Source organism: Podarcis pityusensis, assembly GCF_964106645.2.
Source record: "Podarcis pityusensis genome assembly, chromosome: 4".
NCBI lineage: Eukaryota > Metazoa > Chordata > Lepidosauria > Squamata > Lacertidae > Podarcis > Podarcis pityusensis.
The window spans coordinates 102108704-102135348 of NC_138027.1; the positions used below are offsets into that span (position 1 = coordinate 102108704).

The 26645-nt window shown below is 41.4% G+C and overlaps 1 long non-coding RNA gene across 2 annotated transcripts in view; it reads right to left on the reverse strand.

Moving 5' to 3' along the window:
- Positions 1-9718: 9718 nt before the first annotated feature.
- LOC308475948 overlaps positions 9719-26645 on the reverse strand; it is a 34203-nt gene continuing 17276 nt past the window's right edge. For both annotated transcript variants that reach the window (XR_013985571.1, XR_013985572.1), the window contains exons 3-4: positions 14074-14210; positions 9719-10741 (exon numbers count right to left, since the gene is read on the reverse strand). This is a non-coding gene — a long non-coding RNA (uncharacterized lncRNA). The remainder of the gene's footprint in view (positions 10742-14073; positions 14211-26645) is intronic.

The window sequence follows — 26645 nt, forward strand, 5'->3', positions numbered from 1 at the left end:
GGCATGTGTCTCTACCAGGGTCCTACTCGAGTGTAGGCTGAACTCCTGACAGTTCCATGGGACCAGTAGTCCTCAGCTACGGAAGCTGGCCTTAGGGATAAGTTACATATTTTTGATAGAAAAGTAGCCGTTTCTCATTTGAGTTGGTATCCAGCAAGCCTGGTAAGTTAATGCAAAAGCTATGTACACAACAAAAATGAAGGTGATGCACATCAACTGTACTAATGTTTAAACCAAGAGGCATCCATGTCTTTCTGAAATTTGATTATTAGGTTTCACTAATCCTATACATATTTACTAAGAAGTAAATCCCATTTCAATAAAATGGAATTCCTATAGCACAGGATTCTTGGTTATTTTTATGCACAAGTTTAATATTGTTTTGTAAAACAAATGCCACAACAGCACTGCATGTTGGAGCAAATAATAATTTGTATTTATGTGCTGACATTATGCTATTTTTATTTTGCAAAGCTAACTGATTGAAAGGAAATATAAGTAGGATCTATTATACTCACAGCAGCAATATGCATGCAGCTATTTTAATTTTCTCTTTTTATATTTGTAGCATTTCTTGAAGTCCCTTGAAGTGAATTGTTCAAATTAAAATAATCATGTAACTCAAAGCAAGGCAATATAATCAGAGAATTAATAGCAAAATCATGAAAACAAAAATATGCAGCTTGACCTGCCTCCCATTACCTTGACAAACTATTCATTGTCTGTTGGGAAATCATGTTTGACAAGGATGAACTGGCAAAGATAAAATATTATAGAAAATATGTCTTCAGGGCTACAGTATGATGAAGCTGACCTAATATTTGACAATGATGCAAGTGGCGTCCCTGAGCTACATGGATGAACAATATGTTAATTTATGCTAAGGAATTTTTCTACATAATAATGGTCCAACAGAGGATGAGGCTGGCATGTTTAGCAAGCTGTTAAAAGAATATGCATCTCCCAAGCACATCCTGCATCTAATCTTAAATGACTGGCCTGGATATGTTTCCAAAGACAATACATACCACCTGCACTGACACTCTTTGTTCCTGCAAATATACAACCTGAGATTATATTGACAAAATGTTAATGCATAAGAAGAAGGTATGGCTGAAGGGACCCAAGAAAGCATGGCTCAAGCAGTCTTCTCCCCACAGCCCAGAATCTATTCCAAGTGACCTTCTAGAGGGGGTCCACGGTTCACTGCTATGTTAGAGGTACCCTACTGAACTTGCACTTAAAATAAATTTGAAATCTATCTATCTTCCATCGTTTCCTAGCTCACACTGTCTACCATCTAAATTTCTTCTATATTTCAAAGTCCATTTTCATGAGAGGTTTGGAGCCAGCTTTGGATGGCCACTGTGTGAACAGGATGCTGGACCAGGTGGGCCGTGGGCCTGATCCAGCAGGATCTCTTGGTGTTCTTGTCTTCCTCAGTGCAGAGGCACCATTTAGGCATCACTCAGGACAGCTCCTCCTGCAGGTAAAAGCCTGCCGTCCAGGGCACACCACACCAACTTCTGAGTGAAAATAAACAAGGCATTATAATAAATGCTTTATTAGAAAATTAAAGATAATGAACATGATGGAGATGAAAATGTAATACAGTAAATAGCATTGTTATCAGTGAACATGACTCCAAAGTCAAATTAATGAAAAGCCAAAAGGTTAACAAGTATCCTTGAATTAAAACGACTTTTAACAAATCTGCAATCAACAAAGCTGCAAAAATGGTTACAGATAGTGAAGCAAATATAGCAAAGAAAAAAAATAAAATTTAAGAATTTTTTTCCTTATCCTGCTGTTAAATAAAGTCATGCTTCTAATGTAACTCAATAGCTTATTGACTGAGGCAGTCCTTTTGCACCTGTTTGCCTCTATTCTAGTACAGTCATACCTCGGGTTACAGATGCTTCAGGTTGCGCGTTTTCGGATTGTGCACCGCGCCAAACCTGGAAGTACCAAAATTTGTTACTTAGGGGTTTCGGCGCTCACGCATGCGCAAAAAGCCCCGAATCGTGACCCGCATGTGTGCAGACGCAGCGTTGCGGGTTGCAAACCCTGCGGGTTGCGAACGTGCCTCCCGCACGGGTCACATTTGCAAGCCGAGCGTCCACTGTATGTTACTTCATAAGCACCTTGATTCCAAAGGTTTCCACTTTGTCTGGAAATGAAGGCTGGAGACAACGGAGTAGTCCCACCCACACCCTGTATTTTGTGGGATCTTCTGAAATAGTTAATGCTTAATCTTCTTCCATTCCTAATCTACTCAAAGCACCACCTTATTAACTTTTGGTGGGCTATGGAATCATAGAATCATAGAGTTGGAAGAGACCACAAGGGCCATCGAGTCCAACCCCCTGCCAAGCAGGAAACACCATCAGAGCACTCCTGACATATGGTTGTCAAGCCTCTGCTTAAAGACCTCCAAAGAAGGAGACTCCACCACACTCCTTGGCAGCAAATTCCACTGTCGAACAGCTCTTACTGTCAGAAAGTTCTTCCTAATGTTTAGGTGGAATCTTCTTTCTTGTAGTTTGGATCCATTGCTCCGTGCCCGCTTCTCTGGAGCAGCAGAAAACAACCTTTCTCCCTCCTCTATGTGACATCCTTTTATATATTTGAACATGGCTATCATATCACCCCTTAACCTCCTCTTCTCCAGGCTAAACATGCCCAGCTCCCTTAGCCGTTCCTCATAAGGCATCGTTTCCAGGCCTTTGACCATTTTGGTTGCCCTCCTCTGGACACGTTCCAGTTTGTCAGTGTCCTTCTTGAACTGTGGTGCCCAGAACTGGACACAGTACTCCAGGTGAGGTCTGACCAGAGCAGAATACAGTGGCACTATTACTTCCCTTGATCTAGATGCTATACTCCTATTGATGCAGCCCAGAATTGCATTGGCTTTTTTAGCTGCCGCGTCACACTGTTGGCTCATGTCAAGTTTGTGGTCAACCAAGACTCCTAGATCCTTTTCACATGTACTGCTCTCAAGCCAGGTGTCACCCATCTTGTATTTGTGCCTCTCATTTTTTTTGCCCAAGTGCAATACTTTACATTTCTCCCTGTTAAAATTCATCTTGTTTGTTTTTGCCCAGTTCTCTAATCTGTCAAGGTCGTTTTGAAGTGTGATCCTGTCCTCTGGGGTGTTAGCCACCCTCCCAGTTTGGTGTCATCTGCAAATTTGATCAGGATGCCCTTGAGTCCATCATCTAAGTCGTTGATAAAGATGTTGAATAAGACCAGGCCCAAGACAGAACCCTGTGGCACCCCGCTAGTCACTCTTCTCCAGGATGAAGAGGAACCATTGATGAGCACCCTTTGGGTTCGGTCAGTCAGCCAGTTACAAATCCACTGAGTGGTAGCATAGTCAAGACCGCATTTTACCAGCTTCTTTACAAGAATATCATGGGGCACCTTGTCAAATGCCTTGCTGAAATCAAGGTAGGCTACATCCACTGCGTTCCCTTCATCTACCAGGCTTGTAATTCTGTCAAAAAACGAGATCAGGTTAGTCTGACATGACTTATTTTTCAGAAATCCATGCTGACTATTGGTGATCACAGCATTCCTTTCTAGGTGCTCACAGACTGTTTGCTTAATGATCTGCTCCAGAATCTTCCCTGGTATTGATGTCAGACTGACTGGGCGGTAATTATTTGGGTCCTCTCTTTTCCCCTTTTTGAAAATAGGGACAACATTTGCCCTCCTCCAGTCTGCCGGGACTTCGCCTGTTCTCCAGGAATTCTCAAAGATGACTGCCAGTGGTTCTGAGATCACATCTGCCAGTTCTTTTAATACTCTTGGATGCAGTTCATCTGGCCCTGGAGACTTGAATACATCTAAACTAGCCAAGTATTCTTGTACTATCTCCTTAGTTATTCTGGGCTGTGTTTCCTTTGCTGAATCATTTGCTCCAAATTCTTCTGGTCGGGCATTGTTTTCTTTATCGGAGAAGACTGAGGCAAAGAAGGCATTGAGGAGTTCAGCCCTTTCTGTGTCCCCTGTTTGCATTTCACCATCTTCTCCTCTGAGTGACCCCACTGTTTCTTTGTTCTTCCTTTTGCTACGAACATACCCATAAAAGCCTTTTTTGTTGCTTTTAACCTCTCTAGCAAGCCTGAGTTCATTCTGTGCTTTAGCTTTTCTGACTTTGTGTCTACACGTGCTGGCTATTTGTTTGAATTCCTCTTTGGTGGTTTCCCCCCTTTTCCATTTTTTGTACACATCCTTTTTTAATCTTAACTCAGTTAAAAGTTCTTTAGATAGCCACCCTGGCTTCTTTAGGCACCTTCCATGTTTCCGTCTCATTGGTATTGCCTGAAGTTGTGCTTTTACTATCTCCCTCTTAACAAACTCCCAGCCATCATGAACTCCCTTTCCTTTTAGTATTACTGTCCATGGGATCTCACCCAGCACTTCCCTAAGTTTTATGAAGTCGGCTTTCTTAAAGTCAAGAAATTGAGTCCTAGTATGCTTGGCTGCTCCTTTCCGCTGTATAGTAAACTTCAGAAGAGCATGATCACTCGCACCTAATGATCCTTCCACTTCTACCCCACTAACCAGGTCATCAACATTGGTTAGGACCAGATCTAAAATGGCTGTTCCTCTTGTTGCTTCTCCCACTTTCTGGACAATGAAGTTGTCTGCAAGGCCAGTGAGGAATCTGTTTGACCTTATGCTCTTGGCTGAGTTTGACATCCAACAAATATCCGGGTAATTGAAGTCCCCCATTACTACTATCTCCCTTCCTTTTGCATGCTTGGCCATCTGTTCCAGGAAGGCATCATCTATGTCCTCCGTTTGGCTTGGGGATCTATAGTAAACTCCCACAATGAGGTCACTGTTATTTTTCTCTCCCTTAATTTTGACCCAAATGCTCTCATGGAGGGTCCTGAGATATTGAATGTCCTTAAAATAAGTCTCCTTTGTTCTCTTATAATGGCAATGGTGCCTACCTGAGAGGTGCTAGAACTTAGTTGTGGTGAGTTCCGGCTGAAAAAAAGCCCTGGCAACACCTCTTATTGAATCACCATGAGTTCACTGGTTTAGAGGTGCAAGAATGGGTATACAATCTGGAGTTTAAGAGCCAGGCTGACTGAGCTTGAGCGATGTTGAGTCCTGGAAGAACTTTGGAAAATCAGGGAATCTAAGAGAGTTAGAGCTCCTGGTTACAATGACTCCCCAAAAAAGTAGGGTGCTCCTGGAATGGTGATTTTGAGGTGAAGAAAATAAAGGAGTGGTCTTGTTCCTGAAGGACAAAGCAGTGGCATCTTTAGGTGGAATGTAGACTATATTCATGGTGAGTTCTAGAAAAATAGCACTGGGTGTTGCTGGGATAAAGTCTGTCTGGCTGACCCTGGACTCCCAATATTGAAAGGGCTCTTCCCCTGTTTCCAGTAGAAGCAAAACAGAGCTGTGGCTGAGGAAAATATTATTATTTTTAATTTCTCCCCAATTTCTCTCCAAACAGAGCATACCACCTTATACAGTTTTGACAGGAAAGAAAGAAAGAAAGAAAGAAAGAAAGAAAGAAAGAAAGAAAGAAAGAAAGAAAGAAAGAAAGAAAGTTTTCACCATAACTCTCTGCTTCTTTACACCCTGAGGCTGAGCAGCCTCTTTAGTACTGTTTTTCATGCACCTCCCCTCTCTGGGAAATTATTACATCTTCATTTAGTCATATTTTCTCAAACATTTTCTGCAAAAGCTCTTCTTGCATCACTGATCTCATCTACAGTACAAGACCACTCTGCTGTTCAGAAGGGTGTGTCACCTAGTGCTTGCTGGTTGCTGGAATGAGTGCTAGATCCCTTGTTCTGATCCAGCAGAGCCATACTTCTGTTACCAAGTAAAATTTCAGAATCAGAGTTAACACATATTGTGTCTTAACTCTCAAAAGGTCTTGAATTTGAGGTTTCAACTCTTCCAGTGGAAGTTGGGGAACTTACTGAATACATCCCTGATTTTGCTCAGGCCTCACATGCAACAGTCCTACACCTGATATTGTATATGATGTCAAGTGTGGGGCAGGTAAAGATGCAGCTGGGGTGAAAGTGAGGTTTGTAGGCACTGCCAATCAGCTGATCAGTGGTGCCTGCAAAGTCCTGTGCCTTTGCAAGTGAGTGCCACCGTGATCAATGCTTACAAAGGGCAATTAGCTGAGCATTGGCACCATTTAGATAATCCCAGAAATAAACAGGCTCCTTGCATAGAACAGCACTGTTATTTCTGGTGGAATAATACCAGACCATTACAGCTGATTGAAAGAAATTGTGACAACCCCTGAACAAGTCAAGGTGGGGGTTGTTTGTTTGTTTGTTCTCAAATACCCCAAATTTATAGCTAACTTTTAAATAACTATTCTCAAAGCAGGACACATATGGTACCAAATTATGACAACAATTAAACATTACACAACAAACGTATTGACATGTCATTTACTGAAGGCTGCTGCTGGAGCTACCCAGCTCAGACTAGAAATTTGTGTGCTTGTGATAAATGTTGGCATAGCAGAGACATTCCCGTATTTTTTACCATCCCTTTCATTTCATTTCTCAGGCACCCTAAGAATCTGCCATAGTAGTCCCATGTATTGCAGAGGATGTGTTCTGGAAAGTACATTCCCTACACACAAGACACTGGCCAAATTTGTTCTCCGTGTGATAAGTAATCTTTCTTTCAGGGAAGCTTGTCTAGCATGCTTGACTTTTAACTGAGGGACTCCTGATAAGAAACTTCAGGGTTTCAAAGCAACTGCATCAACCACAGTCCGTCCCAGATCCATCTTTCAAGTTCCATGGGTAAGGGAAAGGAAGTTCTCTACTTGCAATATAATTTCAACGCACAAATTTAAATTGCATGGTGAAATTGTACTATGCAAACCATTAAAAATGTGTGTGTGAAATTATGGCTTGTTCTTTTCCCTCTGAATCCTTTAAAAAGGCATGTTACATAACTTAAACGAAGAAGAGATTTCTGGAATAAGCTGTAATATAAAGGACTAAAAATGGAACTTTAGCTTTGATGGCACTCTAAAAGCTCTAATGATTAAATTGTTGGCTCTTCTGGTTTAACACTAGAATGAGAAAAAATGTATATAGAAATGTATCAATGGTAGAATAATTTTACAGTTTCTTATGGTTCCACTCATTCATTTACAGAATGAAAATGATGGTATGTTGTGTAAAGCAACTGCAACAGAATCTAATTTGACATTACAAGATGAAATGTACTGTTGCAAATATTATATATAATGTATTATTTGCTGGAGTTATCTTGCATGCTCTTTTAAACCAAAAAAGGAAAAAAAGAAAAGAAATGTCTGGGACAACAGCATAGGGCTGTTTAACATAGTGCGTCAGACACTATTAACACAACCTTGATTAGGATGCTGCATTCTGATCATCAACAGAAGCTGGTTCCAAATGCAAATTTAATCTCTCTTAGTATTCAACATACACTAACCACCATACCTTTGATACCACTGTGGGTTTGTGGTGCTTCCCAATCTCACATCCTAATTATCTTCTCCTAGTATTTAATAGTTTCTTCACAGATGCCATCAGGTGCATTAGGAACTGCTTATTTATGGACAGCCAATAATGTCCTTATACACTCCTCCAAGTGAAATATCATTTTAATTAACAACTCACAAGCCGATGCAGGTGAACGATGTATAGTTAAAATATGCTTAATATTATTAATGGTAATGAACCAGGCTGGATATATTGGCAGAGGAATGAATTATTTTTGTTAGTAGGCATGTATCCATTACTTAGCCCCCTGGCATTCCAAGTTCCTTAAGGCCGCAGTCCTGTGCACACTCTGCAAATTTTCTGGAGAGAATACAGAGCACTTTCTCAAAGGGATGAAGTGTGATTCTTTTTCCCACTCTGCATCTGCCGTTTCTGTGTCCACTGGGCCTCTGCAGTACCAGGCAGCTGTGATGCAGCTTGCTGCTCACTTCAAGTCTACCTCTCATTTAAGCATTTGGCAGCCCCCTTCTCCCCATGCTCTCCAGGATAATCTCAGGATATTCAGTTGCCAAGCACTTTATGTTGCTTCGATAGTGCTCATCCAGGACCACAGAGAGCAGAACACTCTGTGCAGGCACACTGTATTTATCTCAATATTTAAAAAGCAATCTTAAGGAAAACACCTTAAGATTATTACACAAGTGTATTGCACTCCCTTGCAAATGTTAAGAATGTTTTCTTCCATTATCACCTAATTGTTGGAGGGATTGCAATAAACTTGGTATGTATTATCATTTATGGTGGGAAATGTCGGTTGGTGCAAGATTTTTTGAAACTAACTTTGACTGAAATGATAAATATTACTATTGTTTGCTGTCCAAAATTTAAGTTATTGACCATTTTCTTCATGATACCAAGGTAAATATATTGCCAAAAGAATTGGTCTCGTATATGACTGTGGCAGCATAGATAGTAATTGCAAGTCAATGCACCAGACCAAATCTACAATGGTCAAAATTTAGGAACATTCCTTCTAGTCAGCATCCCTGGGGTCTGGCACTTGCACTACCCAGAAAGGATGCCCTAATCCTTCTTGCCACTGGTGCAAATAGTGCAAGTCAATGGAAAACAACCCAATATCTTACACTGGATGCTTAGTATAGCTAACGGCATAATTTGAGATTTTGACAAGGACTAGAAGGAACCATCATTTTCAAGATAACCTTCATCACAAGCCTGACAAATCTGGAACTTGGACTTTATTATTTTAACTCATGTACAACTAACTACTCATTCTATGGGCCTATTTTATAGTTTTGTTTTTCACCTTTTAATTTTTGTCTGTTGTTATAAATGTTCTATCTGTTTTATATACATTATAAAATAAAATAATAAAAAATTGCAAAAATATTTTAAAAGCCACAGTAAATAGAGAAAAATATTTTATATATATTTTGTGTGTATATATATATATATATATATATATCCTGTCACAAATATATTAAATGCATGCAATCACATGCAGTGAAGCTACACAGGAAAGTCAGAATATCTCAGGATATATCTACATCACAGAATTTAAGCATCACTTTATTTCTTCAGGAAACCCTGTAGGTGGAACAACTGGGATAATGTAATATGCTTTAATTAGTTTGGACTGGTGAAAGTTTGAGGGAGCAAACAAAAGTAGAGCTGCATAATAGTAAAATCTATTATTAGTTTTGCACACCATAATCATTGTTTACAATAGTTAAGTTGCATATTATTTCTCTCAGTAAAGTTTGTAAGTTATATTGCACATTCATATTCCATTTTGTTTTCTATATGATCAAAGTTTGCACATGCTGTTCATTATATATTTCCCTTCCTCGTGCCCCCAGATGCATTCATGTATAAATTGTTGGTGATTTCTCTTTGATATTGTTACATTCATATCTCTTATAAGTTGCAATATGTTTACTGGCCTTCTGATGTGCTGTTTAAAATGCATCCTTTCTAATGTATTTTAGCCTTTCAAGCCCTGTCCAGCTCACATCCTCTTGCCTGTTAGGGGAATTTAAGAAATTCATGTTCAGGGAGCATTTCTGAAATGAACTTTTGACATTCTCTGAGCCAAACTGGAAAACAGAGCAAAATCACTTGGGGGGGGGGGGGATAGACCTAGCCTAGATCAACTAATGTACATTTATTTGGTTTTTAAAAAAATGTCTAGTAAGTAAAGCTATATTCAAATTAAGACACAAATCCACAGAAGCAATGGAGATAGTTACAGGCACATGGCAAATTTGCTTTTCAGTAGGTTTCATTTGCATCCATTATCAGCAGACGTTGAGCAACCTTCATGGTGGATCTAATATACAGTATAACAAGCTGCCTTATCACTCTTCTGAAGCCTTTTCAAATTAGTAAATTGCCTGGGTCCTCACAGATACTAATTTTTCTCCTGTTTAAACATTTTCTCCATAAAATGCTGTCCACAAAGTATCTGTTGCATGAATATGCTAGCAAATAATTTTCATATTTATATTATTAAAAACTCTACATCCATTAGATAAAGTGAAGCTTGCCTTGAATATTTAATTCCAAATGTACAATATGGAGTGAGAAAGATGAGCAAAACTTGACGATAGCTATGTGATCAGCAGTGCCATATACTGTCTTCAGTTCCTTCTCTCATTATTACTGAAATTATTATAATTAAACGTTCTTTAAAAGAAAATCCCTGTACAGAAAAAGTAAATTAACTAGTTTTCTAGTGTACCCATGCACAAAAGCTATTGTTTTAATTGTTGTATTTCTACCAAACAGAAGATATGATCAAGTAGACACTTGAAAGAATAATATGCTTTTAATGTTTGCCTTCAGGCTAAAAAAAAAACTGTATAGAGTTGAAAGTTTGAGGTTATTACTGCCTTCTAAATGCAGTTATATTATTATTAACGCTTTACCTAATTTCCCATGCAGTCACCTATTCTGAAATTTTCTTCCCCCAAACAAAATCAACTATAAAGTGAAGATACAAAGTGGTATAAGTGCTATGGAGGTGGAAAATGGAATAAAAACAGTTACTAGTAGATCCTAATTACATTGCTCAAGTATAAAATACTAATAGGCATATTTTTTTAATTAGCTAAGCCAACAAGATCAAGCCAGAGACATTACAGATCAGGCAGATGTCCAACTTTGTTAGTCCTGTGGTTCATAGGCAAGTTCCATGGGACTCAGAGGAAGAGTTGATGCAATATGTTCTGTTTAGAAGCCTGGAAAATGAGAAGTAAAATTTGATTAATGTCACATATGTTTTTCAAACTGTTTACATTTGACATCAGTGGCCAGTAGGGAAAAACAATGAATTTACAGGAGAGGTTGGGGATGTGTTTGGATATATTTTTTTAACGGAATCATATGACTGTCTCCAGTGCTGGGAGATCTCAATATATTGGATTTTGGGATGGGCCTGTGCTGGGAGCTCATTTTAGGATTCATACAGAAGGTTCTAGTATCCTGATTGCATGGAGCTCAGAAGCACAGGGAGTTCCCACAAGCAGAAGAGGCTGTCCACTTCATAGATTTGCCCTTTAACTCCTGAAGGATGACTAGAATGGTGGTGTGATACAAGCACTGACCTGACCCCGCAAAAAACTCATCCCCTGATGAGGACTCAGATCTCTTAAAGTCAGGATGGGCAAGGATCTGATGAGCAGGTGGTTGGGTGCATCACTGCAAGTATCCTGCCGACAGCATTAGGCTGCATTATCACACAACACTGGGCTTGGCACTGCGGTGGACACTTCAGTTGGCCCTGGCACAATTTGTTGTTGTTTAGTCGTTTAGTCATGTTTGACTCTTCATGACCCCATGGACCAGAGCACGCCAGGCACTCCTGTCTTCCACGGCCTCCCGCAGCTTGGTCATCTTGTCCTCCTTCATTCCCTTCTCCTTGTGCCCTCCATATTTCCCAACATCAGGGTCTTTTCCAGGGAGTCTTCTCTTATCATGAGGTGGCCAAAGTATTAGAGCCTCAGCTTCAGGATCTGTCCTTCCAGTGAGCACTCAGGGCTGATTTCCTTAAGAATGGATAGGTTTGTTCTTCTTGCAGTCCATGGGACTCTCAAGAGTCTCCTCCACCACCATAATTCAAAAGCATCAATTCTTCGACAATCAGCCTTCTTTGTGGTCCAGCTCTCACTTCCATACATCACTACTGGGAAAACCATAGCTTTAACGATACGGACCTTTGTCGGCAAGGTGATATCTCTGCTTTTTAAGATGCTGTCTAGGTTTGTCATTGCTTTTCTCCCAAGAATCAGGCGTCTTTTAATTTTGTGACTGCTGTCACCATCTACAGTGATCATGGAGCCCAGGAAAGTAAAATCTCTCACTGCCTCCATTTCTCCCCCTTCTATTTGCCAGGAGGTGATGGGCCCAGTGGCCATGATCTTTGTTTTTTTGATGTTGAGCTTCAGACCATATTTTGCGCGCTCCTCTTTCACCCTCATTAAAAGGTTCTTTAATTCCTTCTCACTTTCTGCCATCAAGGTTGTGTCATCTGCATATCTGAGGTAGTTGATATTAATTCCGGTTTGGGATTCATACAATCCAGCCTTTCGCATGATGAATTCTGCATATAAGTTAAAGAAACAGGGAGACAATATACAGACTTGTCGTACTCCTTTCCCAATTTTGAACCAATCAGTTGTTGCATATCCAGTTCTAACTGTAGCTTCTTGTCCCACATAGAGATTTCTCAGGAGACAGATGAGGTGATCAGGCACTCCCATTTCTTTAAGAACTTACCATAGTTTGCTGTGGTCAGCACAGTCAAATGCTTTTGCATAGTCAATGAAGCAGAAGTAGATGTCTTTCTGGAACTCTCTAGCTTTCTCCACAATCCAGCGCATGTTTGCAATTTGGTCTCTGGTTCCTCTGCCCCTTCAAAATCCAGCTTGCACTTGTGGGAGTTCTTGGTCCACATATTGCTTAAGCCTGCCTTGTAGAATTTTAAGCACTGACATAATGGCAGTGTCTAAATCACTGTAGAGCTGAGCAACTTTATCCTCAAAGTGTTTAGTTATTCATTTACAGTTAGTCAATGTGTGCTCCAGAGATGTGCCTTCCTGGTCAGGATTAACCAACCTCTGGACCACACAGAACAAGTCTGCTGGTCTTTCCTCCAGACATAACCCCCCGAGCCAATTTCAGGGGGCATGTGGGTGTGCTGAGGGTGAGGACAGCAGGGAAAACCCCATTGTGCAAGCAGAATGACTTTTGCAGGCTTCCACTGATAGGACACATAGAGCCAGCGTGGTGGATTGGTTAGAGTGTTGGACTGAGATCTGAGAGACCAGGATTCAAATCCCACTCAGTAATGAAGCTCACTGGATGACCGTGCGCCAGTCACTATCTCTCATTCTAACCTACCTTGTATGCTTGTTGTGAGGTTAAAATGGGGACAGGGAAAACCAAACATTCCATCTTGAGATCATTGAAGGAAAAGTGGGCTATAAATGCAATAAATAAATATATAAGTTGAATCCTGCCTTTTACGTTTTCTTTTTTAAAAAAAGATAAGTTGATGGTCGGCCATTGTATGTTTCAACTTCCTCGAATCCATCCCTATCTGCAACCTTAGAATTGCAAAGTGCACACTTCCTTCCACATTTCCTCTCAAGGCAGTGATGAAATATAGTGTCACCCATGCTTCCAGAACCAGCCAATTTCCCCCTCCCCACCCCACAAAGCTTGGACAGTATAACATTTCCCTTGGACTGATAAAGGCAGTGCCCTGGTGTGGACTGTGGAGCTGGAAAAGCTACCTCTGCTTTTTGGTTTTTTTCTGTTGCTTAGGCTTTCAGAACACCCAAAAGCAGTGTGAGCAAATTACTGTTAGATCACCTCTCAGCAAATGTGGGTCCAGAGTTAGTGTGCATTTTTTTTTTTATTATTACTGCTTGTCATCTTCTAGCCATCTATGTTGAAAAACCACCATCTAAAAAGAATGGCTCCAAAAGAGAAGGATCAGAAATGGCACAAATATAATACATCTGCCGACACTTTCTTGCAAGGGGCACATCTCCTGTCTATACATGAGGGCATTTGCATTCAAAGTCACTTCCCAGCTTGTAAGGAGGTAACAAGGGAGGAGATACATAATCACCCAAATTATTTAACAGAAGGATAACATGTTGTTCATGTCCAGAAGCAGTTATTGTAATAATAACGCTCCTCCATAATTGCCTCAGTGCTTGAGTCAGAGACAATTATGTTCACTTATCTCCATTTCCCTGATGTTATTTAATTTTTCAACCATTTTCATGACTGCCTAATAATTAGTGTTACTGGGCATTTTTGTCCAGTTTTATTTTATCTTATTCTAAGCATTTTTTGTCTAGCTGCTGAGAAGCAGAGTTGATGCTGCTGATGAAATGGCTTTTGTCAGTACATGTAAGCCATCATTGTTACAAAGTCCCTCCCCTCTTCTGTGACAAAAGAACATTGCATTTGAGGCTTCTCACAGGTGCACCAACAACACATCTCTCCCAAATTTCATGGGCTTTTAATTTTTGATAATACTGGTAAATGTAATTTGCACCTGGCATGCATGAATACAGGTCCGGCCTACACTCAAGAGCCCATCAGGGCTACTTTAACTGTGTCAAGGAGCAACAGAATTCTCAGAAGCCATATGTCCTTCTCTCTGAAGTAGACCACCTAGGTTTCAGCTGTTTGCTGTAAAAAATAATAATTAAAAAAAATCAATCAATCAATCAATCAATCAATCAATCAATCTTTATTACGGTCCAGAGACCCAACAAATCGTTACAAAGCAATGCACAATTCAGACAGCCTACCTCCAGGTTAAACAAGCATTTTGTTCAGACTTAAAGATAGGGATCATTGGTTCTTGCAACCACCGATAAAAACTTGGCCACTGCTAATGTTCTAGCATTTGTCCGGTCTTCCAATAGGAACCTGATATAGTGAGCCTCTGATTTTCCCAGGAAAGGTACCAGCAAGGGTAATATCAGTTCAGCCCTGGCTTGCTCATATTTCGCACAGTGCAGCAAATATGTTTTATAGAATCGATGTCTTGAGCACACGAGCAAAGTCTGTCCTGGTAGGGAACTCCTCTCCACCTTCATAACCCAAGTAATAAAGTTGGGGGGGGGGGGTGATGGAACAATAGAGGTGGCTTTTCTAGCCATGGTTTTCTGCCATTTGCTGACAAACTCCTCAATGGTCAGGTGTTTATACAAACCCTTCCCTAGATTAAACACTGAAATCCTGAGCCAATGTTTTAGGGCAGCCCACCATGCTTTAGTTGAAATTGGGCATTCACCAGCTTCTAACAGATGTTAGAAGGGGACACAGTTGGGTACCTGCAGCAGAGATCGTAGAAATTCTGCCTGGAACAGAGGTAGCTATTCAGTCACAAACAGTAGGCATATGGCCTATAAAATGCAGAGCTTTTCAGCCTTCCTTCATGTTCCTTCACTGACTTGCATTGTGGTGGTGGTGATCTTTGCTTTATCCAGCAGGATGCATACATCACATTCATTTTAATGAGGCCATTGCAGGGTTGCTTCTCAGTGGATTTTGTGGTCATCTGAGTTGTTCCTTTCATACAAATTTGTATGACCTCTTTAGTGCTGCTTATGGCATTTCCCTCTGTTCCACCTAATGCTTCACCAGACTGAACCAGTTCAAAAGGAGGCCACAGTATCACACCAGGATAATTCCCCAAACAATGTTCAAATAGTTATTGTATATTAAGAGGAATACAGGATGGTATTTGTGGAAATATTTATGCAGAAGTTGCTGTGCAGAGTTGGGTAGTGGGAAAGAAACTTGGGGGAAATGATTAACTTGTTTGCCCATGGAGTCAGTTTCTCATTGGAAACTGCATGCTGGGCTGCGCAGAAAAAGCTGCACGCAACTGCTTTGTGTGATCACAAAATTGAATTCATGTGTGCCTGCATTCAGCCTATATGCCCAACCTACCACTTTGGCCTGGCGTGCTCTGGTCCATGGGGTCATGAAGAGTCGGACACGACTAAACGACTAAACAACAACAACAACCACTTTGGCTGAATGGTTCAGCCCTCGAAAACACAGAGGCTCTAAGGGAGTGAGCGTTGTAGTAGAGATGATGCACATGAAGCTTTGTTTTGTGTGGTAGAGGACATTTGCATTCACTCCAGGCCAGATCCATGTCAGAACATAAGCACTTGATTTGATCAGACCCAACACCCGTCTGGTTCAGCATTCTGTTTCCAATTCTGTGAGTTCCTAGCCAGAATGAAATAGGGGCATGGAGGCAGCAAAATCCCCATTTAACACAGGTAATTCACAGTACATGTTAAAGTGTCCTTGCTGGTATATCAGCTATATGTGATCTTCCAACACTGCAAAATCTGAAAATGTTTCTTCTTCAGTGAAGTGAAGTTTTTATTTATTTATTGCCATTTAATTCTACCTGTCATATTTGTATATGCAGTCCTTTCTCCAAGGCACTCAGGATAATGTACAGTGGTACCTTGAGTTACAAATGCCTCAGGTTACAAATGCTTCAGGTTACAAATTCTGCTAATCTGGAAGAGTTACCTCGAGTTGAGAACTTTGCCCTGGGATGAGAATGGAAATCGTGTGCCGGTGGCGCAGCAGCAGCAAGAGGTCCCATTAGCGAAAGTACGCCTCTAGTTAAGAACAGTTTCAGGTTAAGAACAGACCTCTGGAACGAATTAAGTTCGTAACTAGAGGTACCACTGTATATGGGATGATGACACCATCTTCTCCAGGGCCGGCCAGAACAGTTTGCCACCCTTGCTTCATGGGTGGGTGGCCCATATCTTCATAACGACCCTGACAGGTAGGTTACACTGAAACATAATGGGGAAAAGAGCCCCAAGTCAACCACGAGCATCATGATTGAACTGCAGTGTGAACTTTGGCCTCCTAGGTGTAAGTGGCAATGGAGGTAGGCGAAATATGAAGAGGGTGAAAGTCTTTCATCCTAGGAATTATGGTAAAATTTGTGAATTTCCCAGTACCCTGTCAAAATCAGAGCATTAGTAGTTCAGATTCCATCAGTTTAGCATTGAATGTAGCAATGCATGCCTCAATTCTAATTACAGATGCAATGATTTAATTAAAAACAAAGAGAACCTTAAGAGCAAGTTGTTTACAAGTTGGTTCTTTCCTATTGAGCTTCTTACGTTATTTGATAGTCATGTGCTGTGTAATGGCATTGTTACTGCAGAAATGAAAAATAATGCTACCGGTTTTTGTGGGGGGTGGGGCTGGGTTCAGCCTTGTAAATTGACAATGATCTGTGTCAACTGATGTTCTGTAATTTTTCAATTAGGCTCTCCTGTGTCCTACCCCGCTTGTGGAATGATGTATGCACAATACTTTACATCGTTGTTTCATTGAAAGCTTTGGCATAATTGGGATAATTTCCATTTCCCTCAATTAAATGAGGTATAATTAATTTCCCGACTGTCACCAAAACATATTTGATCTTAAGGAAAAGAACAATTAATCATTTCTAGGGAGAATAGCAGACATTTCCCATTTGGTGAAGCTTCATAATGGCATTTCACACAGCAAACCAAAACTATAAACCTCCAAAGCTCCCCTCTTTCCTTCCTTGTCTATGACTAAGAGAGAGCACAAAACAGATAATGGAGCTGTACAATCAAAGTACCTATTCAGGGCTGCAAAATTCTAAGTAAATATTAAGAATCAGCTTGGAGGGAGAGATGGAAACCCTGTTTTCCAAAATCCTGTCTGCATGGTACACTCAGATACTTTCTCTTCATATGCTCACAACTACATCTGTTACTGCCACTATTTCACATATTCCAGAACTGATCCCTTGTTTTGAAACAGGTTCTGTAGCTTTGCCTTCAGAGGATCTGCCTCAGATTAAGGTAGAAGCTGGGACTGGAGGTGTAAGAGGAGATGGCATATCATGGAATCACAAAATTGTAGTGTCAGAAGTGACTCCAAGGGTCCTCTAGTCCAACCACCTGCACTTGTAGGTATCTCAACTAAAGCATCCATGACAGAAGGCCATCCAACCTCTGCTTAAAAACCTCCAAGGAAGCAGAGTCCACCACCTTCCAAGGAGTCCGTTCCACTGTTGAATAGCTCTTACTGTCAGAAAGTTCTTCCTGATGTTTATTCAGCATCTCCCTTCTTGGAATTTGAAGCCATTGGTTCAGGTCCCACCCTTCAAAGCAGGGGAAAATAAGCTTGCTCCGTCTTCCAAGTGACAGTCCTTGAGTTATTTGAAGATATATCTCCTCATATGCTTTCTTCTTTCCTCAGGTGACAGGGTCAAATTTTAATAATAATAATAATAATAATAATAATAATAATAATAATAATAGTAATTTATTTGTACCCCACCCATCTCACAGGGTTGCCCCAGTCACTCAGGGGGGCTTCCAGCATATATAAAAACATAACAAAACATTAAACCTTAAAAAGCTTCTATATACAGTCCTGCCTTCATATGTTTTCTAAATGTTATATAAATACTCCTCTCCTTAACATCTGATGGGAGGGCATTCCACAGGATGGGTGCCACTACTGAGAAGGCCCTCTGCCTGGTTCCCTGTAGCTTAACTTCTTGCAGTGTGGGAACCACCAAAAGGCCCTCAGTGCTGGATCTCTGTGTCTGGGCTGAATGAGTGGGGAAGAGACGCTCCTTCAAGTATACTGGGCCAAAGCCATTTAGGCCTTTAAAAATCAGCACCAACATGTTTTTCTTGCCTAGGGAGTACACTGGAATGTTAGGACTTCATGTTGCAGAAGTAGCACTTTGGAGAAGCCCATTCATAATGATGACTTTACTGACATCAACATGCCACATCACATGCACATTGTTGGGACGAGCATGAGCCCAGCATTGCGCGTGTGACATCACACACGTGGCACATACATGGCATCACATGCACATAGCACTGTCCCGCTCCCAAAAAATCTGGGGCCCAACTCAGTGCCTCTGTTTGCATGGGTTTTCCACACAGCAAAGTTGATATTGCCAGTCTTCATGCCATGTTTGCAGACACCTTTGTAACACAGAATAGGTCTGCCAATGGGCCTGGTATGTGAAGCCAGCTCCCCATAAAGCACTTCTTTGGGATCCTGCCATCTTTTATTCTGTGGACATGATTAAATCAGTGTAGCTGGAAACATAGTCTTGGGAGAGCACATCCTTGTTTGAGACTGTCCTTCCACGTGATGCCCAAAATCTTCCTGACACAGCACATGTGCAATATGTTGAGGCCTCAATCTTGGTAACTGTAAGTTACCCACAACTCATTTCCATAAAGCAGCATGCTCAACATGCAAGCCTGGTAGATCTTCATCTTGGTATTGGTCATTAGCATCACATTCTCCCATCCCCTTTTGGAGGGGCGAGTCATTGCCACAGCTGCCTTGTGAATATGCTTGTCCAGCTCAGTGTTGATGGAGAGGTTGCTGGTTATGGTGGAACCCACGTAGACAACATCATCTACCACCTCAAGCACATGGTCACCCATGCTACATGGAGTGCTGGCGATGTCCTGACCCACATATCATGAGTGTACAGCACATATGGTTAACTGCTTCTACAAGTTCCAAGTACAGTTCCAAGTACAAGAAAAGAAAAGAAAAGTGAAGCTCATATATGCCATTTTGCATGTTAAATGTTTACGTAAAAAAGGTAAAGGTAAAGGACCCTTGGATGGTTAAGTCCAGTCAAAGGCAACTATGGGGAGTGGTGCTCATCTCGCTTCAGGCCAAGGGAGCCAAAGTTTGTCCACAGACAGCTTATACATACATATACATACAGGAGTATATAAAGGTTTATATACATGCATCAGTATCCATAGAAATGTCTATAATCTGTTTTCAATTACGTTAAGCTCTCTGCCTTGCTGATAACTTACAGTGATGACAGGTTGTTTTAAAATATACTTTATGGGGATAGATAACAGATACAGGTTTCCTGATGCTCAATTACCTTGCACCTGTATGTGTTCTGCTTGTAAAATGCTTAGGCATGAAATTCTAAATTGCCTTCTTTGGAAGAATTCCTGCTTTCTCTGTCCTTATTCTTATTTCCCTTTTAGGACTCCAAAGTAAACTATCACAATTTGGTATTTTCTCGTGCAGGACTTCACTTACCTGCCCTGAACATATTTTGTTTCAAAATATGAAACTTTGCACAAATGTGATTTTCAGAATGCTACCAGTGAAATATTCCTGACAGAGAAGAAAATGAGTCACTCATTCTTCAAAATACTATGTTGATTGAAATGAATTGGTTATTTCTTGGTGTAATAGTTTTCTACTTCATTGTGAGGGCACGGATAAGCCCTCCAAAAAAGGAAAGAAAGAGGATTCATGCCGCTTCATACAAGGCCAATGTCTTTTTGAAAGTCCAGAGAGCTTCAAAATATGCCTTGCTCCCTCCCACTGGATCCTGCATTCCCTGCCTCCTGTCTGTGATGAGGGTCATAGTGGGTCTTAAAATCTCTTCTGGGCTGATTGCCATCTTTAGAACTCACAAAATGTAGGGCATGTAGGGGGTCATAATCATACAGCTATTATAGGTGTCCTTTAACCTGTCCTGGAGCATAAAACAAAACAAAAAGAACTCAGCTGACCCCTAAAATCTGTGGCGAGTCCACCAAGAATGTGGATCATAAGATATTTATATTACGGATAGGTAGCCGTGTTGGTCTGCCATAGTCAAAATAAAAAAAATCCTTCCAGTAGCACCTTTAAGACCAACTAAGTTAGTTCTTGGTATGAGCTTTCGTGTGCAAGCACACTTCTTCAGATACACTGAAACAGAAGTTGCCAGATCCTTCTATATAGTGAGAAGGTGGGGAGGGGTATTACTCAGAAGGGTGGTGGGAATGGGAGATAGGCAGATAGCTGGGATGAGCCTGCTGACGACTCTTAACGACTGTAATGGGTCTTACAGGAAAAGGCAAGGGGTGAGAAAGTGAGAAATGGCTTAGTCATGTATAATGAGATAAGAATCCGATGTCTCTGTTCAGACCAGGTTTCTCCATTGTTTTAAGTTTGGTAATGAGTTGTAATTCAGCAGCTTCTCTTTCCAGTCTATTTCTGAAATTCCTTTGTAGTAGAACAGCTACTTTGAGATCTTGTATAGAATGTCCTGGGAGATTGAAGTGTTCTCCTACTGGTTTCTCTGTTTTGTGATTCTTGATGTCAGATTTATGTCCGTTTATTCTTTGGCGTAAGGTTTGGCCTGTTTGTCCAATATAGAGAGCTGAAGGACACTGTTGGCATTTGATGGCATACACAATGTTAGACGATGAGCAATTAAATAGTCCCGAGATGGTATGTGTGATGTTGTTGGGGCCAGTAATGGTGTTGTCCGGGTGTATGTGGCAGCAAAGTTGGCATCTGGGTTTATTGCAGGCTCTGGTGCCAGTGTCCGTGTTAAGTCTGGTTGTAGTATTATTGTGGGTTAGGAGTTGTTGTCAGCAGGCTCATCCCAGCTATCTGCCTATCTCCCATTCCCACCACCCTTCTGAGTAATACCCCTCCCCACCTTCTCACTATATAGAAGGATCTGGCAACTTCTGTTTCAGTGTATCTGAAGAAGTGTGCTTGCACACGAAAGCTCATACCAAGAACTAACTTAGTTGGTCTTAAAGGTGCTACTGGAAGGATTTTTTTTATTTTAAGATATTTATATGTACAGTAATGTGTGGGAGGCAGAGAATAGTACAGAGGATTTGGGAAAATGAGCTTGTAGCTATTTATTTTCATTATTATTGCTAAAACGTTTATGTAGGATGTATTCCTATACACTTAGAGAATAAGTTCCATAGAACTCAGTAGGACTTACTTCTGAGTAGTAATGCATGTGACTGCATTGCTGATTGATTTCAATTTGATCAATTAAAAACAACCGAGTGAATTGGAACAGTAGGCTATTTTTTATATTAAAAAAACTTTATAAATCTGTACAAAAAATATTGAGGGAAGGCAACATGATACACATTACAATCCAGTCCTATGTAAGTTTACTCAGAATCTCTCTAAGTTAAATGAAACTGACTCCCAAGAAAGTGTGCACAGGTTCCCATTCACACAGGAGCAATTGTCTCTTCTAAGTTGCAAGAAAGGAGATCCTGACTAAACTAAAAACTTTCTGACGGTAAGAGCTGTTCAGCAGTGGAGGTTGTGGAGTCTCCTTCCTTGGAGGATTTTAAGCAGAGGTTGAGTGGCCATCTATCTGTCACGGATGCTTTAGCTGAGATTCCTGCATTGCAGGGGGTTGGACTAGATGGACCCTTGGGGTCCCTTCCAATTCTAAGATTCTATGATATTAAGATACACTATGAAAACTATCAGAGGTCAATTAGCAAATCTGAACAACTGTAAAATCAAGAGTGGGAAGAGAAAGGATACAACCCTGTGTATGTTTTAACTTGGAGGAAGTCCCATTGAACATCATAAGAGTTACTTCTGAGTAAACTTGCAAAACACTCAGTGTTGGGCTGTAAGACTGCAGTCCCATGCATACTGCCTTGGAAGTAAATTCTATTGCAATATGTGAGCTTGGCTCTCTAGGTATAGAGGCTCTCTAGGTATAAAGGCTTTTATGGGTATGTTCGTAGCAAAAGGAAGAACAAAGAAACAGTGGGGTCACTCAGAGGAGAAGATGGTGAAATGCAAACAGGGGACACAGAAAGGGCTGAACTCCTCAATGCCTTCTTTGCCTCAGTCTTCTCCGATAAAGAAAACAATGCCAGACCTGAAGAATTTGGAGCAAATGATTCAGCAGAGGAAACACAGCCCAGAATAACTAAGGAGATAGTACAAGAATACTTGGCTAGTTTAGATGTATTCAAGTCTCCAGGGCCAGATGAACTGCATCCAAGAGTATTAAAAGAACTGGCAGATGTGATCTCAGAACCACTGGCAGTCATCTTTGAGAATTCCTGGAGAACAGGCAAAGTCCCAGCAGACTGGAGGAGGGCAAATGTTGTCCCTATTTTCAAAAAGGGGGAAAGAGAGGACCCAAATAATTACCGCCCAGTCAGTCTGACATCAATACCAGGGAAGATTCTGGAGCAGATCATTAAGCAAACAGTCTGTGAGCACCTAGAAAGGAATGCTGTGATCACCAATAGTCAGCATGGATTTCTGAAAAATAAGTCATGTCAGACTAACCTGATCTCGTTTTTTGACAGAATTACAAGCCTGGTAGATGAAGGGAACGCAGTGGATGTAGCCTACCTTGATTTCAGCAAGGCATTTGACAAAGTGCCCCATGATATTCTTGTAAAGAAGCTGGTAAAATGCGGTCTTGACTATGCTACCACTCAGTGGATTTGTAACTGGCTGACTGACCGAACCCAAAGGGTGCTCATCAATGGTTCCTCTTCATCCTGGAGAAGAGTGACTAGTGGGGTGCCACAGGGTTCTGTCTTGGGCCCGGTCTTATTCAACATCTTTATCAACGACTTGGATGATGGACTCAAGGGCATCCTGATCAAATTTGCAGATGACACCAAACTGGGAGGGGTGGCTAACACCCCGGAGGACAGGATCACACTTCAAAACGACCTTGACAGATTAGAGAACTGGGCCAAAACAAACAAGATGAATTTTAACAGGGAGAAATGTAAAGTATTGCACTTGGGCAAAAAAAATGAGAGGCACAAATACAAGATGGTGACACCTGGCTTGAGAGCAGTACATGTGAAAAGGATCTAGGAGTCTTGGTTGACCACAAACTTGACATGAGCCAACAGTGTGACGCGGCAGCTAAAAAAGCCAATGCAATTCTGGGCTGCATCAATAGGAGTATAGCATCTAGATCAAGGGAAGTAATAGTGCCACTGTATTCTGCTCTGGTCAGACCTCACCTGGAGTACTGTGTCCAGTTCTGGGCACCACAGCTCAAGAAGGACACTGACAAACTGGAACGTGTCCAGAGGAGGGCAACCAAAATGGTCAAAGGCCTGGAAACGATGCCTTATGAGGAACGGCTAAGGGAGCTGGGCATGTTTAGCCTGGAGAAGAGGAGGTTAAGGGGTGATATGTTAGCCATGTTCAAATATATAAAAGGATGTCACATAGAGGAGGGAGAAAGGTTGTTTTCTGCTGCTCCAGAGAAGCGGACACGGAGCAATGGATCCAAACTACAAGAAAGAAGATTCCACCTAAACATTAGGAAGAACTTCCTGACAGTAAGAGCTGTTCGACAGTGGAATTTGCTGCCAAGGAGTGTGGTGGAGTCTCCTTCTTTGGAGGTCTTTAAGCAGAGGCTTGACAACCATATGTCAGGAGTGCTCTGATGGTGTTTCCTGCTTGGCAGGGGGTTGGACTCAATGCCCTTGTGGTCTCTTCCAGCTCTATGATTCTATGATTCTATGATTATATATCCATTGGCACGTCCTGTGTCTCACCTTTTGAACCAAGGAGTGTGTAAATGTTAAGTATAATTGTTTAAAATTATTTGAATGTATCTCTGATGTTTTTGTAGCCATTTGAAGAAGATCTGGTTAGCAAAGTTTTGAACCAAAGCTTATTGGTCTGCACAATGTTTTATTCCAAAAGGAGTCCCCCCCCCCCCCAGATTTTAAAACAAATACACAAGTGCCCCCTGCACCTGTGAATCACATGAAGGAGCACTGTGTGTAAAAAGGGGCTGCGCTGCTGGTCCACCTCTAGAGATGTGTGTTGTCCTCATTCATGATGGCTACAGAATAGCCATGTATGTTTGTCCTGGAAAAAATGAAAACTTGACCCTGGGACAGAACCAAGGAGCCCTCTCTTTGTGAGATGCACCTTCACATGTGAAGACGGCTATATAAAAGTCAGTGTGATTCCAATGTGACCAAGAAGAAGAAATGAGGAAAGGGCTGCGTAGATAGGAGTCAGCTCAAGTTCCAATGGCTGGTGTTTCTGGGACCGTCAGGGCAATGGGAAACAGAGTCAGACTTCAACCCTGTGTCCTTAAGGTGACTATTTTCCAGCCACCTCTATCTAGAGATAGAGAAGAAAAGCAGTGCTGCACTTGAACACTTTTGCTGTGGAGGCGAAACCTGCCCTGCAATGCTGACAATGGAAGCCCCAGCTGCCACTAACAGTAATCTTGGATTCACAGAGGATGCATGGAGAAACACTTTGCACCTCCCAGGAATTATTGTAACATACAGCCCTATGCACACAGGAGGGAGGGAGGGAGGAGGGGAGGGAGGGGAGAGAGAGAGAGAGAGAGAGAGCCTTTCATAATAGGCATTTTGCTGATATTCTGAAAGCCAGTGATTAATACAAATATTATTGAGGTCAGTGTGATGGGGGAATTGTTTAGGACTGTAAAAGGTAAGAGCAGCACTTTGTTCCCAGAAGCTAATTGGAAGCCGGATCGACCCTGCCTTATAAAAGAGTAAGAGGCTGTCAACTATATAGCTAAAGCAACATCAGATGAGACCACAATTTACAAAATAATTTCATTTCCCTCCTCATACACCATGTCTGCTGCAGTCTTTGTAATGAAGATCACAAGGCGATATTTGTCCAGTGATTTGTTGTATGTAAATTTGTTACATTCTTTGAATGCTATGCCAGGCTTCCCGGCTTTGATTCACTTGCTGACTTCTATGATTTGCCTGCAACCCTTTGACTTGCCTCCCCATACAACCTGGAGAAATGGGTAGGGAGAGACGTGTATATACATTCCCCCATACTGCAGAATAAAAATACAAGATACCAATGTGCTAGGAACTAAAGCCTTTTAGTTTTATTTAACAACTGGTTTGTGACTCATGCCCCTAATTTGTTGTCAAGCTTCCCCAAACCCAGTGCTGGTTAGCTGATGCTTAGGAGAGACCAAGAGAAACTGTTGTCTCCTCATGTACCACGTGTGGTGGACGTGTAGGAAAATAAGAGAATTCTGGGGCCTCGTCTATGATGAGCTGAAAAAATCTTTGGAACAACATTTTTTAAAAAGCCAGAAACATTTTTGTTAAGCATTGTTGGTAAAGATATCCCGAAAAACTTAAGAGAAATATTTCTATACACTACGGTGGTGGCCCGAATACTAGTAGCAAAGAACTGGAAAGGGGGAAATGTTCTGACTATAATGGATTGGCAGAAAAAGTTACAAGAATATGTGGAAATGTATGTAGAGTTTGGTGTCAGCGTTGCTTGTGTTGTTCACTTGTGTTCCTTTGGTGGTGAGAGAGATTGGGGTTGGCCTAGGGTGTGATTGTTTGTTTGTGATTGGCTGTGGTGATCTTTGTTTTCGTGTGTGAGTGAGGTGGGTGGGTGTTTTGGATCAGGTTAGCCATATTGATTTGTATGCTGTTGGTGGATTATTGTCATTGTCTTGTTGGGCTGTGTATGTGATAAAGGGGAGCCATACCGGGGTGAAGGTGTTTTCTTCTGTTTGTCCCCGTGTCAGTTTCAGTTTATTAGTTAATTTTTCTAGCAGGGCTGTTTCCCATACTATTTGGTACCATTGGTCCATGCTTACTCCTGACAGGTCTCTCCAATGTCTGGTTATGGTGTTTCTGGCTGCTGAAAGTAGGTGGGTTATGAGTTCTTTGTGGTGTAAATGGGCATTGTTGTCTTGGAAGATGTTTAGTAGGGCCAATTCTGGGGTGATATCTAATACTTGCTTAGTTATTTTACATATTTCTCGTATGGCTGTTGTCCAGAATAGTTGGATTTTGGGACACTCCCACCACATGTGGAGGTATGTGCCTATGGAGGTGCACCCTCTCCAGCATTTTGGTGAGGTTCCGGGGTGTATTAGCGCTACTTTCCTTGGTGTTAGGTACCACCTGTAGGTGAGTTTCAGTGTGAGTTCTTTTCTTTTCGTTGATATGGATTTAAAGGGGGGTTTAGACCATATTCTGGTCCATTGAGTGGGGTTAATCTCATAGCCTATGTCATTCTCCCATTGTTTTTTGATTGCGTCTAGGGGGTTTGTGGGATTTTGGAGTAGTATTTTGTATATTGCGGATACCGTCCCTTTACTCTACATACATTAAGCATAATAGAAACATCGCCACCCGACCCCACCCCCATCCATCTTCCCTCCCTCCACCCCCCTTTCTTTTTCCTTTCTTTCTTTTTTTTTCTTCTCCCCCTAATGCCTGAACAAATGAA